The 13,741-nt window shown below is 42.3% G+C and overlaps 1 long non-coding RNA gene and 1 other non-coding gene across 4 annotated transcripts in view; one reads left to right on the top strand and one right to left on the bottom strand.

Moving 5' to 3' along the window:
• Positions 1–13,741, top strand: part of LOC145529427 (uncharacterized) — a 202,113-nt gene that overhangs the window by 66,605 nt on the left and 121,767 nt on the right. The window lies entirely within an intron of this gene.
• On the bottom strand, positions 9,621–9,725 carry LOC145530638 (U6 spliceosomal RNA). Its single transcript, XR_014071954.1, has one exon. It is a non-coding gene; the product is annotated as a U6 spliceosomal RNA (small nuclear RNA).

The following is a 13,741-nucleotide window of genomic DNA, read 5'->3' as shown; positions in this document are numbered from 1 at the left end:
GCCAAAGACAGTGGTGGGATTTCTAGATTTGATGATGTGAGGATGACGATTTGAGGATGTGAGGATGATGAGGATGGGGCTGAGTTCAGTGAGACATGGAACAAAGGGTGAACTGGTGAAAAGATACTTGTTTTGGTTTGAGTTCTCATAGTATTTTAGTTTTGTGGAGAAAGCACAATTGCGCTTTTTTGTTTTTTGGAAAAAAAAAAATTGACAGGCTGGAGCTGTGTATTTTGTAGACTAGGATTTACCGTGCACAGTGGTTGTGTACATTTTACTCTGTTTGGCCGAAGCGCTCAAAACAGAACTCTTGCTGGGACACGCATTCCGATTTTGTGTTTCTGTATTTTACAAGGGAATTGAAATGCACCACTTCAGAGTGAATTAGGAGTGAGTCTGTACATTTTTCTGCTTAGTGGAACTCAAATAGTTTCCCAGGGAATACGTTCTCTGTTTTTCCAACACCTTTGCCTTATTCCCCAAATAGATTACCACGTGTCTCTCAGATTTCCCACAGTGTCGTCAGAGCGAGAAAGCGAGGGAGAGAGCAGGCAGAGGGCAAGATAATTTTACACTCGAGACAGAGGGATGTAGGCTCTGAAGTTTCTAAACTCCCCAACACTCTTGGGTGCGAGATATCTTTTGTGTTCTGACACAAAACCAGCATAGCACATGGAGTAGTCCCTGAAGGTATCAGACCATAGACTGCACCTGTAAATTCGTATTGTTCAGCGTTTGGAAACATTTCATATTGTTTTCTCAATGCCCAGTCTAATGCTTGTAACATATTGAAATTAAAGAGAAAGACTTTGTTAATATTCAACAGGACTAACACCTCAGAAATGTAGCTGCAGTTTCTCTTCCCTCTCCTTTTAACACTTTTCTCTTTTCTCCCTTATTTAATCTCTTGGGAGCCCCTCCCTTCTCTTTTCTACCCTTTGTTGTAATTGTATTACCCACAACCTCTGAGCAATGACTGGGAGTTCTCTGACCTAAAGTTAGTGTCACCCAGAAGAGCTAGGATTAATGTCACTGGGAAGAAGAAGCTTTAGAAATCATGTATATTTGAAAGAGGCCTCTTGTGTGTTCTCAGTCATGTCCAGCTTTTTGTGACCCTATGGACTGTAGCCCTCCAGGCTCCTTTGTCCATGGGATTTCCCAGGCAAGACTACTGGAGCGGGTTGCCTTTTCCTGCTCCAGGGGATCTTCTCGACTCAGGGATTGAACCTGTGTCTCCTGCTTTGACAGGTGGATTCTTTACCACTGAGCCACCGGGGAAGGCCCCATACTACACTTGGTCTTAGCCAAAAGGCCTCTCGTGTAATAGGCTGCAAATTTATACACATTATACCCAGATGTGCCCAGAAAAATGGGGGCTTGGCCAAAAGTTTGTTCAAGTTTTCCCATAACATCTTACGGAATGAAAGTTTAGCAATGAAAGATAAAATGCACTCAAGGCTAGTCCTTCCAGGAGCTGGGTCATTTGAGGAGGGTCCCCAAGTCCTAGCCACATGAGGACACATCAGGTCACACAGACTGCAACCTTAAGGGTCAATGGGACAGCAGCCACTTGCTGGGCACGGAGCATCGCTGTAGAGGCAAAGGCATCTGTGAGTTTAGTGTTATTCTCTGGCTGGCTCTGGACCCTGTGTTTCACTGAGCAAACTGGAGATGCTTGGGCTTTGAGTCTTTTACTGTTTTTGTAGGAAATATCAGAGCCAGAAGCCACGGTTTGGAAAGAAAACTCTTAAAATGCTGGGAGAGGGCAGCAGAAAGGAAGAGGTCTCCCACAGCAATCTTCTTCTGCTAAAGGTCTTATGACCTAGCAAGTTGACAAGCTCTACTCAAAGTGCTTAGGGGGTGAGTTCCTTTAAGGATAGTGAAATACACAGTCATCGTGATGGTAATGATCTAGGAAATGCTGAATCATAGGAATCAAAGAAAACAGACCATATACATTGGCATTAAGCCAACAGACACAAAACTAAAGTTTATCAGATGAAGGAAGTGAAATTAAGAATGTAGTTTGTGGCTCAGATGGTGAAGTGTCTGCCTACAATGCGAGAGATCCGGGTTCGATCCCTGGGCTGGGAAGATCCTCTGGAGAAGGCAATGGCAACCCACTCCAGTACTCTTGCCTGGAAAATCCCATGGACGGAGGAGCCTGGTAGTCTACAGTCTATGGGGTCGCAAAGAGTCGGACACGACTGAGCAACTTCACTTCTCTTCACTTTAAATTATTTTAATGAGTTGGGATGGCTTTCTGACTACCATTGTTAGTGACTGGGCTTCAGCTATTTTTTTTTTTTAATTGGAGGATAACTGCTTTGCAGTGTTGTGTTGGTTTCTGCTGTACAACAATTCGAATGGGTCATAATTATATGTATATCTCCTCCTTATTGACCTTTCCCTGCCCCTGACCCATCCCACCCCTCTAGGTCACAAAACACCAGGCTGGGCTCCCTATGTTATATAGCAGCTTTCCACTAGCTGTCTATTTCACTCATGATGGTGTGTATACTTCAGTGTTACTTTCTTAGTTCGTCCTACCCTTTCCCTCCCCCACTGCGTCTACTCATCCGTTCTCTACATCTGTGTCTACATTCCTTCCCTGCAAAGAAGTTCATTTTAACTAAAGTTTTCAAATAACACACGTGCTAGAAATAGTTTTTGATTCCTATTTTTCTAAATAAAAAATAACTTTGTTTTCACCGGAGGGAATGCAGCATTTCTGAGAGTGGAAATTTAAATCACAAAACCTGGTGCAGTTCCACGTGACCGGGGTCTTTCTGGAAATGGATCCATCATCAGTTAGTGATGCGATGTGCAAGCTTTTCTACTGGACCAGCTCCCAATTTGCTCATTGGGAAGTGGAAACTGGTACACCTAGATTATGAAGATCCTTTCACCCTTTCTAAGGACATTCAGCATTTTAACCGGGAGTGGATAAGGAATGACCGCAGGGCTGTAAGCAGCGGAAACATGATGAAATTTGGGTTTTAGAAGATCACTCCGGCGCCATTCTGAGGGGGAACAGGGCAATGGCACCACGCTGATCAATACTTCTGGGAAGATGGCCAGAAAAGGAGTAAAATCTCCAGAAAACAGCATGTATTTGAAACCAAAGGGCATCAATCATGACAGAAGAGGCTCCATGAGGTCAAGTCAAACCAAGGTGAGTCTTGAGAACATCAAAGAATAGAAGATGCAAGGAGATGCCAGTTAATTCTTTGCTCATGTAGAGTTTCTCCAGCTAAAAGGATTTCATTTTTCTGTCCAGATACGCTCTGTATTATGCTGAACTTCTGACTCTTTCTAAGATTTGTTTCAAACTGAGTCAGTTTTCTTTTGTATTTAGATGCAACATTGCTATCCTGAGCCTCTCAAGCAAACATCAAGTTGGAACCCTTGAACTGAATTATTAAAAAAGGAAGCAAGTTATTATTTTATAGAACTAAAAGTGAAAATTTACCAGAAGCCATAATAGATAATGGATCCAGTTGTGAAACAAAAGGCGATAGGGTGACAAAAATGTAAACATTTACGTACACGTTTCAGCAAATAACGTTTTATCTCTTGGCAAAGTCGTCTTACGTGGAGTGAGGGTAGCGCTTCATTTAGTGCTTCTGTATCCTGAGAAGTACCAGTCCCTCCCATGGTCTCTCCTGTGTGTGTGTGTGTGTCTGTGTGTGTATGTGTGTGTGTATGTGTGTGCTGTCGCTTCAGTCATGGCCAAGCCTTTGCGACCCTGTGGACTGTAGCCGTCCAGGCTCCTCTGTCCTTGGTATTCTCCAGGCAAGAATACTGGAGTGAGTTGTCATGCCCTCCTCCAGGTGGTCTTCCTGGTCTTCCTAGACCAGGAATTGAACCTGTGTCTCTCAAATCTTCTGCATTGCAGGTGGATTCTTTACCGCTGAGCTACAAGGGAAGCCCCCATGGTCTCCTAGTCACATGCATTTTCCTGGTAAACCAAAATCTCATATAGCTGGGGTCACTGTTGGTAATCAGCCTGTATTTAGTTCAGTTTGCTTTCCTATCCTTTGCTGCTATTAATGTTTTAAGAAACAAGACAAAAAAATATTCTTTTTGTGTGTGTGTGTGTGTGTGTGTGTGTGTGTGTGTGTGTGTGTGTGTATTTATTGAAAAACTTGTGCAGTCCACACAGTTGAATTCGCTAGTGGAGATTTTGCTGTGAGGAGGACTTATTTAAGCAGTTGTATTCTGTTATAGGGAACTTCTGGGGGAGGTGCTAGTGGTAAATAACTCACCTGCCAATGCAGGAGACATAAGAGATACGGATTCAATCCCTGGGTTGGGAAGATCCCCTGGAGGAGGGCATGGCAATCCATTCCAGGATTCTTGCATGGAGAATTCCATGGACAGAGGAGCCTTGCAGGCTCTAGTTCAAGGGGTCGCAAAGAGTTGGACATGACTGACGTGACTTAGCACGCTTGCATTGTTATAGAGTATTTTGTGACTTGCCACTAGGAACACATCTGTACCCCCCAGACTGCTGGCAGGTCTTGTTCTGGACTCTGGGACTCGCTGTGTCCCTGTGCTATCTGGTGTTAGCTGCAGCGGGCAGTGGAGGAGGTGTCTTCTCTACAGCCTGCTGAGGTCAGGATCTTGGCAAGCTCAGGTTCCCGTCTTATCTGCCCAGTCAGGAGTACTTTATTTGTATTGTTCGTGTCTGTTTCCCACATCAGAATTTAGAGTCAGGATAACAGCTACAAAGCAGTCACTTTTTTCAGCATTCGTCCTAGTGCATTTGAGGGACTTACAACCCACAGCAGATTTCTTTCCCGCAATCTTAGGAGTCCTCAGGGAGTGTCTTGTGTTCTGTAGTGTTACTCACAAACGTGTCCAGCATTTTCCTTCTCTTTGATCCTTCTTGCTCTGATAATATTCCTATTTCTGAGGAAACTCTGCATGGCTACTGTGCCCCATGGCTTCCAGCAATGCTGCCTCTGAGCCTGGTGCCCACTGAGGGAGGCCTGCACATAAGACGCATTCAGTGTGTGTGTGTTAGTTGCTCAGTCATGTCTGACTCTTTGCGACCCCATGGACTGGAGCCCACCAGGCTCTTCTCTCCATGGAAGCCCCAGGCAAGAATACTGAATGAAGTTGGTAGCCATTCCCTTCTCCAGCGGATCTTCCCGAGCCAGGGATCGAACCCAGGTCTACTGCATTGCAGGCAGATTCTTTATCACTAAGCCACCAGGGAAGTCCAAGATGCCTCCCGAGTCCCCATAATGCTGGCATCTACCGAGGAGACGGTCTCAGCAGAGGCCCCCTCCCCTGCTGCAAGTATTGGTGTCCACACTGTAACTGCTTTTCTCTGAGTGAGGTCCTACCTTTGGACAGGAGATTCACATTTTTGTTTTTATTTTTTTTTAATGTTATTTATGTGCTTTGTTTTTATTTATTTATCTGGAGTATAGTTGATTTAGAATGCTGTGTGTTTCAAGTATACAGCACAGTGACTCTGTTATACATACACATATATTCATTCTTTTTTCAGACTCTTTTCCCACACAGGTTATTATAGAATACTGACTAGAGTTCTCTGTGCTGTACAGTAGGTCCTTATTGGTTATCCAGTTTATGTATAGAAGTGTGTGTATGTTCATCCCAAGCTTCTGATTTGTCCCTCACCCCCTCAAGTTTCCCCTTGGATAACCATAAGTTTGTTTTCAAAATCTGAGACTCACACTTTTATAGCCATCTGCTTGCTGAGGATTTAGACTACAGTCATTGAAGCGTCCATGACAGTTCTTGCTCCCTACCTCTGGGTGCTGCTGGACTTTGCTCTCCAGTCTATTATCTGAGGTGAATGTGCTGTGTGTGTGTGTGTGAGTGTGTGTGTGTGTGAGTGTGTGTGTGTGGTATGGGTATCCTTGTTTTTATAAGAAGCTCAGAGGGACAGGTGCCCAGGGGCCTGTCACTTAGCCCTGGGCAGTTAGAGGGTAGAAAACAACAAAATCTATATTTTTCTTCCTGTCCTTTTGAATTTTTGTTATAAGCAGCGGTTACTTTTACAATAAGGAAAAGACCCACTCTAGAAAAAGAGACTGAATGTTTATGTTCCCCCCAAATTCATATGCTGAAACCGATTTCCTAATGTAATGATATTTGGAGACGGAGCCTTTGGGAGGTGATTAAGTGAGGGTGAGGCGCCCTCATGAATGGGACTGATGACTTAGCACGCATGCACGCTCTCATAAAAGAGACCCCAGGGAGGTCTCTCATCTCTTCAACTATGTAAGGGCACAGTGAGATGACGTGATCTATAGACCAGGAAGAGGGTCTCAGGAGACAGCAAACGTGTTGGCACCTTGATCTTGCACTTCCCAACCATCACAACTGTGAGAAATAAGTTCCTGTTGTTGGTGAGCTACCCTGTCTGTGCCATTATGTGACAAAAGCCTGAACAGAAGGAGACGTATTGTGGTCCCACAGGAAGGAATCTATTCCTGTGGGTGGGTGAGTGCAGGTGGTCTGATGGGGCGGGGCCACAGAAGGCAGACCTGAGGGCAAATGAGGGATGTAGGAGAGAGACTGAGGATCAGCACAGGAGATACGTGGAGGAAGGCCAGAATCTCTGGAATCTCCGTCAGCCATCTTGCTGGAAGAGATTCAAGCTGGGCCCTGTAACCTACTCTATTCTCTTGACAAAGACTCTTGAGTGGTGCTCTCTATACACCAGTGGTCCCCAACCTTTTTGGAACCAAGCACTGGTTTCATGGAAGGTAGTTTTTCCATGGACCAGGGAGGGAGATGAGTTTGGGATGATTCTCATAAGGATCACACGACTTAGACCCCTCACATGTGACATTCACAGTAGGGTTTGAACTCCTATAAGAATCTAATACTACTGCTGATCTGACAGGAGGCAGAGCTCAGGCATTAACGTGAGTGATGGGGAGCAGCTGTAGATACAGATGAAGCTTTGCTTGCCTGCCCACTGTTCGCGTCCTGCTGTGCGGCCCAGTTCCTAATTGGCCACAGATCAATACTGGCCTGTGGGCCAGGGGTTGTCGGCCCCTGCTATACACCATTAACCCTATTACTGGGGAAGGAATTAAGGGCTCCCAGCACCCACTCCCCTATAATCACTGTGTTCCCATGTGGAACCTTCATCCTTGGTCTGTACCCAGGACTCCTCCCACCACTGCCTCTGCCAACTTAATTTAATGTCTTATGTTATTTCTGTCCATGGCTTTATGTTCTATTAGATTTTAAATTCCTTTGGGGGTACAATCTGTATCTTATACAGTTTCCCTCCCTTCTCCAGAATTTAGGGCTGTAATGTACACATAGTAGATGCTCAGTAAATGTTAAATTAAAACACGTATATAAGAGTGAGGAAGCATTGCATTATGTCATTATTGTGTTAAGGGCTACACCTGTGAGAAATTCTTGGTTTACTTCCCACTACATTTGTCATCTGTCAAATCTTAATCTCTCATTATGTTGACAGCATTGCTATGAGGCCTGAGAAAAATCATCCATGTTAAGGTCATATCACATTGTTAGTGCTTAATAAGTGGTAGCTAATTTGATTTAGACAAATCTAACAATTGTTGCTGTTTTTGAAGCCAAAATGCCTGCAAAAGTTTGGGATTTTGCGTCTTTCATCAATTTGAGCAAAATCAACTGCAAAGGGAACTTAATATGAATAAATGGGCTTTTCAGTCTGTTCTGTTTCCATGAAAAAGTTTCATAACATAACAGTCAGCTTATATATAGTTGAACTTACCTGAGTTTGGCAAACCTGATTGTAACCTGAAGATCATTTGTCCTGTTGGCTGAGAGGAATGTGTCTTGAGCAGAAAAGACTGATAATTTTACTAAACTACAAGTCCTAGGAGGGATGGGTCAACTCAGCTTTTATTCATCTCTGAATCCTTAGCCTATAGAAAATTGCCTGCCCAGAAAAAAGTCTGAAAATAATTGATTAAAAAATTAATGAATGGTCTAGGGCCAAAATTCCTTGATAGTGCTAAATTACAAAAAATATATTAAATATATCACTTATGTTAGAAAGAAAAAAGTATGTGACTGTGATTCTGGGATTTGGATATCCATATCAAGGTGTTTATTTTCCCTTTTTTGGAAAATTTTTATTTATTGAGAAACTTAAGACTTGAGTACATCAAATAAAACCAATTTCTGGGAGAAAAAAATCACAACCCACAGTAGAAAAAAAAATTAAGACTGTCTGGGCTATATCAGAACCCAGAGAACATATTCTTTTAACTGAAAAATTCTAGGTGCTTCATAATTGACCTTTTGATATAAAATGACTTATTAAATTTGCAATTTGTGATTCTTGGTGTTGAGGTCTGCAGGACAAGGTAGGAAGTCTTCAAACTCTGAGCTGATTTCCAGGAAGGTTTATTCGGCCTTTGAATCAGTTAGTCCTTGTCTAAGAGGTTACATCTACTTCTGCTTTACTGACTACGCCAAAGTGTGGATCACAAGAAACTGTGGAAATTTCTTACAGAGATGGGAATACCAGACCACCTGACCTGCCTCTTGAGGAATCTGTATGCAGGTCAGGAAGCAACAGTTAGGACTGGACCTGGAACAACAGACTAGTTCCAAATAGGGAAAGGAGTACATCAGGGCTGTATATTGTCACCCTGCTTATTTAACTTATATGCCAAGTACATCATGAGAAATGCTGGGCTGGAAGAAGCACAAGCTGAAATAAAGATTTCCAGAAGAAATATCAATAACCTCAGATATGCAGAGGGCACCATCCTTATGGCAGAAAGTGAAAAAGAATTAAAGAGCCTCTGGATGAAAGTGAAAGAGGAGAGTGAAAAAGTTGACTTAAAACTCAACATTCAGAAAATTAAGATCATGGCATCTGGCCCCATCACTTCATGGCAAATAGATGAGGAAACAGTGGAAACCGTGAAAGACTTTATTTTGGGGGGCTCCAAAATCACTGCAGATGGTGACTGCGGCCATGAAGTTAAAAGATGTTTGCTCCTTAGAAGGAAAGTTATGACCAACCTAGATGGCATATTAAAAAGCAGAGACATTACTTTGCCAACAAAGGTCCATCTAGTCCAGGCTATGGTTTTTCCAGTAGTCATGTATGGATGTGAGAGTTGGACTGTAAAGAAAGCTGAGCACTGAAGAATTGATGCTTTTGAACTGTGGTGTTGGAGAAGACTCTTGAGAGTCCCTTGGACTGCAAGGAGATCCAACCAATCAATCCTAAAGAAGATCAGTCCTGACTATTAATTGGAAGGACTGATGTTGAAGCTGAAACTCCAATACTTTGGCCACCTGCTGCGAAGAACTGACTCACTGGAAAAGACCCTGATGCTGGGAAAGATTGAAGGCGGGAGGAGAAGGGGACGACAGAGGATGAGATGGTTGGATGGTATCAGCAACTCAATGGACTTGAGTTTGAGTAAACTCCGGGAGCTGGTGATGGACAGGGAAGCCTGGCATGCTGCAGTTCACAGGGTCGCAAAGAGTTGGAGATGACTGAGTGACTGAACTGAACTGAAGAAGTAGCAGCAGCAACATAGTTCCCTTTCTGGGCAGCTTCTTTCTTGGCACGATGAGACTGTAGGACCACCACAACTTCATCCACCTTGAAAAACATGGAATGCTTCACACATTTGCATGTCATCCTTGCACAGGGGGCCATGCTAATCTTCTCCATATGGTTCTGATTCTAGTATATTTCCTACCAAAGTGAGCACTCACGGTGCTTTTTTTTTTTAATTTTAAAAATATTTATTTATTTACTTAATGATTTATTTGGCTGTATTAGGTCCTTGTTGCAGCACACAGGATTCTTGTTGTTGTTGACGTTACTCTCATCATGCTGGGTCCTCCATAGTGGCAAATGGACTCTCCAGTTGTGGCCTGCGGGCTCTTGAGTTGCAGCACACAGGCTTGGTTGCTCTGCAGCATGTGGGATCTTAGTTCCCTGTGCAGGGATCAAACTGTGTGCCCTCCATTGCAAGGCGGGTTCTTAACCACTGGACCCCCAGGGAAGTCCTAAAGTGTTTATTTCTGATCAAAAATGGTAAAATCAAAGTAATTCAGCTATTTGTTATGGGATATCCAACTAAATTGGGTTAAGTAGAAGCAACCTAAGATAATCTCAGTTAAGGGGCAGTGATTTGAATGTCTGGGTCAAGATGCTTTTTGTGAATCCCAGATGCTAGGAAAGCTGAGATGCTGAACAAGTAGGTCGATAATTTACGAAAGTATACTCACATGGGGCTTTCCTAGTGGCTCAGACTGTAGAGAATCTGCCTGCAATGTGGGAGACCCAGGTTTGATCCCTGGGGTGGGAAGATTCCCTGAAGAAGGGAATGGAGGTATCCTTACGTCCTTTGAATAGATGTGTGGAAAAAGGCTGATTTGAAGTTTCTCTGATTTGGGAATGTGAGAGGAGCAGCCCAGGGCTCATTAAAATAAATGTAATGCTTTTGCTGCCTTGCACCTTGTTTTATTTGCTCTGCCACCCAGCACAGCCTTGTTACAGACCAGCCTGTCAGAGGACATATTCCATAAGGTTTCTCTGTCAAATGTAAACTAACCAAGAGTTCTCCCCACCCAACCCCCAAACTACCAGGATTCATCAGGTCCCGAAGAGGCAATCTACTTGAAAACGTTTTCTCCAATTCAAGCATTCACTAACTTCTTTACAAGTTATAAAGTCACTTTACAATGTGATCTCATTTGATTTTCACAATAAGTCTGAATGGCGGTGGGGACTACTGTCCATCTGTTTTATGGATAAGACAAGGCGTCGAGTTCAAATACTTGGGTCATCTATTCCTGTCCTACCCGACAGTGAAATGCAGTGCTTTGAGTGTCTTGCTGGCTGTTGAATAGCAGTTGAGATGGAGGCAGAAAAGGGAGGGGTGGGCGGATGGCTGAGAAACAGATGAAGTTGTGAGGCATGAGCGACATGAAGGCTGGGAGCTGGGCTTTCCACTTTGATTAACCTCTGTGCGCAGTCACACTTGCCCGCCAACTGAGGACTCCATCAATACCATCTTGAAAGAGGAAGTAGCATAGATTCTGGGACGCTACCTCAAAAGAAAGATCTAGAGGGGGAGGATTAAACTGCTATTTAATTGTTGGGGACACGACCACAATGTAACGAATGCCCTTAGAGAAGCAATTTGGAGAAGAGTGAGTTGGAAACCTTGGGGGAAAGTCAGAATCTTTAGCCATAAAACACCTGAACAAGACATAATTATTAGCCCCAAGCTTTATTTTAATGATGTACTATGTCTTAAATATAATACCGACAATTCGCTGAAAGATGCCAGCTGCTCAGAAGGAACAAGACAAAAGGAAAAGGAGGGTCATTTGTAATGAGTCTGGATCTTCATACAACCTGTCAGTTTGGTTGTCTGAAGTTCCTGTGCCCTCAAGGGACTGACAGAATGTGCCTGCCTAGGCCATGGGACATCTGTCGACAATCCTCTGGGCTGTGAGTGGTCCCACTTTGATTCTTTTCCCTGTGTGTGTCCATGCATTTTCAGCAGGTTGTGTGAGAGAGTCTCAGGGAGGGTCAGAGGTTTATCCCTGGAGTTGGATGGTTGATCGAGCATTTTCCTTGGGATTTGGAGACCTGGATTCAAATTCTGACACCAAGTTTGACAAATAACTTTGCTTTTTGACATTACAGTTCCTTATTTGCAAAATGGAATTGAATTTAGACACTTTAGAGAATTAAGATAAGGACTGAGGAAATTGCTCTGTGTGATAATGCTTGGAAAGGAAGTAGCAGAAATTTTTCTAAACGAAAGATGATTATATCAATTCCTCCTAAGGAAGATTAAATCTCTTTTATTATCAACTTCATGTTTGCTTGAACAACCAGTGTTTTTCATTTTATTAATAATCTTATTCTTTACATTACAAAAATGTATTCTCTAACCTAAATTCCTTCAGGTAATGCACTTTTGTGACCTGGCTGAATGGACAGATAATTTCATTTAGAGAAGGGAATAGCTTAGTGATCTTCTTTGATACTTTTCACTTAAAATTAATTAAAAAACTTCAGTCTTTTGGAATAGGACCAAATGAACAATACCCCCAAGGCATTTAAATGTTAACTCAGTATTAGTACCTCCAAGAAGCTATTTACAAACTCTCAAGCCGAGTTCACATGTTCATTCATTTGTTCCATAGCCCCTTTCTCACTCATTCTTCTCCCACAATGCCCGCACACATCTCCATCGTTGTTCTTGCTGTTTCATACAATTAAGTTTTTATAGGTTTTATCTCCTTCACTAGAATAAGAGCAACTTAAAGATAAAACTTTGGGGACTTTGCTGGTGGTCTAGTGGTTAAGGATCTGCTTATCAATGCAGGGGACTTGGGTTTGAACCCTGGTTGGAGAACTAAGATCCCATGTGCCTCTGGGCAACTTAAGCCTGTGTGCCACAGCAAGAGAAAGTCCTTGTGCCACAACAAAGACCCAGCACAGCCAAAAAAAGAGATAAAACTTGGACCTATTTGTCTTTATACCTGTAGGGCTTGACATAGTGCCTGCTTATTATTATATTTATATCAGTGAGGGTATTATTGGGAGCAAATAACAAATGACCTAACTCAAAATGACTTAAACACTGAGGACTTTCTGTATTCATGTTGTAAGAAGATCAAAAAGAGGGTGTTTCCAGGGCTGGCTGATTCATTAGTTTCATGATATTAATATATCCAAGATTCAAGTTCTTCGCTTATTTCTGCTCTTTCACACCAGATATGCAACATCCTGCAGAAGAAAAGCGTTTCATTCTTTTATTCCTTTCTGTGTATTTGTTTTGTTAAAAATTGTGACTCCCACAATATATTCTTGTTTCTTATCTATTATATACAGAGCAGTTTGTATCTCTTAAATCTCATCCTTAATTTGTCCCAAGCCCTTCCCCCTCCCTTTTGATAACTACTCGTTTGTTTTCTACATCTGCGAGTTTGCTTCTGTCTTGCATATATATTCACTTGTATTACTTTTTAGATTATACATAAGTGGACAGAGGAGCCTGCTACAGTGCATAGGGTCACAAAGAGTTGGGCATGACTGAGCACGCATGCACACACATGTCATATCATATAGTATTTGTCTTTCTCTGTCTTATTTCAGAAAACATAATATTCTCTAGGTCTATCCATGTTGCTGCAGTTGGCTCTATTTCATTCTTTTTAATGTCTGAGTAATATACCCTTGTGTGTGGAATATACACACCACATCTCATTTATCTGTTTTGTCTTTTTATAAACATCTGGATTGCTTTCATATCTTGGCTATTGTAAATAGTGCTGTTATGAACTTTGGAGTGCATGTAATTTCTTAAATTATTTTTTTTTTCCAGATATATACCTAGGAGTGAAATTACTGGATCATATGGTAGTTCAGTTTTCAGTTTTTTGAGGAACCTTCACACTGTTTTCCACAGTGGCTGTACCAATTTACAGTCCCGTCAACAGTGTACAGATCTTTATTATTCAGTAAATAAACATTATACAGAATTGAAGCCTTCATCTCTCTTTAGACTATGGATTAAAGATCTAAATGTAAGACCAGAAACTAGAAAACTCCTAGAGGAAAACATAAGCAGAACACTCTCTGACATAAATCACAGCAGGATCCTCTATGACCCGCCTCCCAGAGTAATGGAAATAAAAGCAAAAATAAACAAATGGGACATAATTAAACTTAAAAGCTTTTGCACAACGAAGGAAA

Source organism: Giraffa tippelskirchi, chromosome 12 (assembly GCF_054371585.1).
Source record: "Giraffa tippelskirchi isolate mGirTip1 chromosome 12, T2T-mGirTip1v1.2.pri, whole genome shotgun sequence".
NCBI lineage: Eukaryota > Metazoa > Chordata > Mammalia > Artiodactyla > Giraffidae > Giraffa > Giraffa tippelskirchi.
Note: the sequence above shows the minus strand (reverse complement) of the source record. Positions and strands in the feature narration are given on the sequence as shown.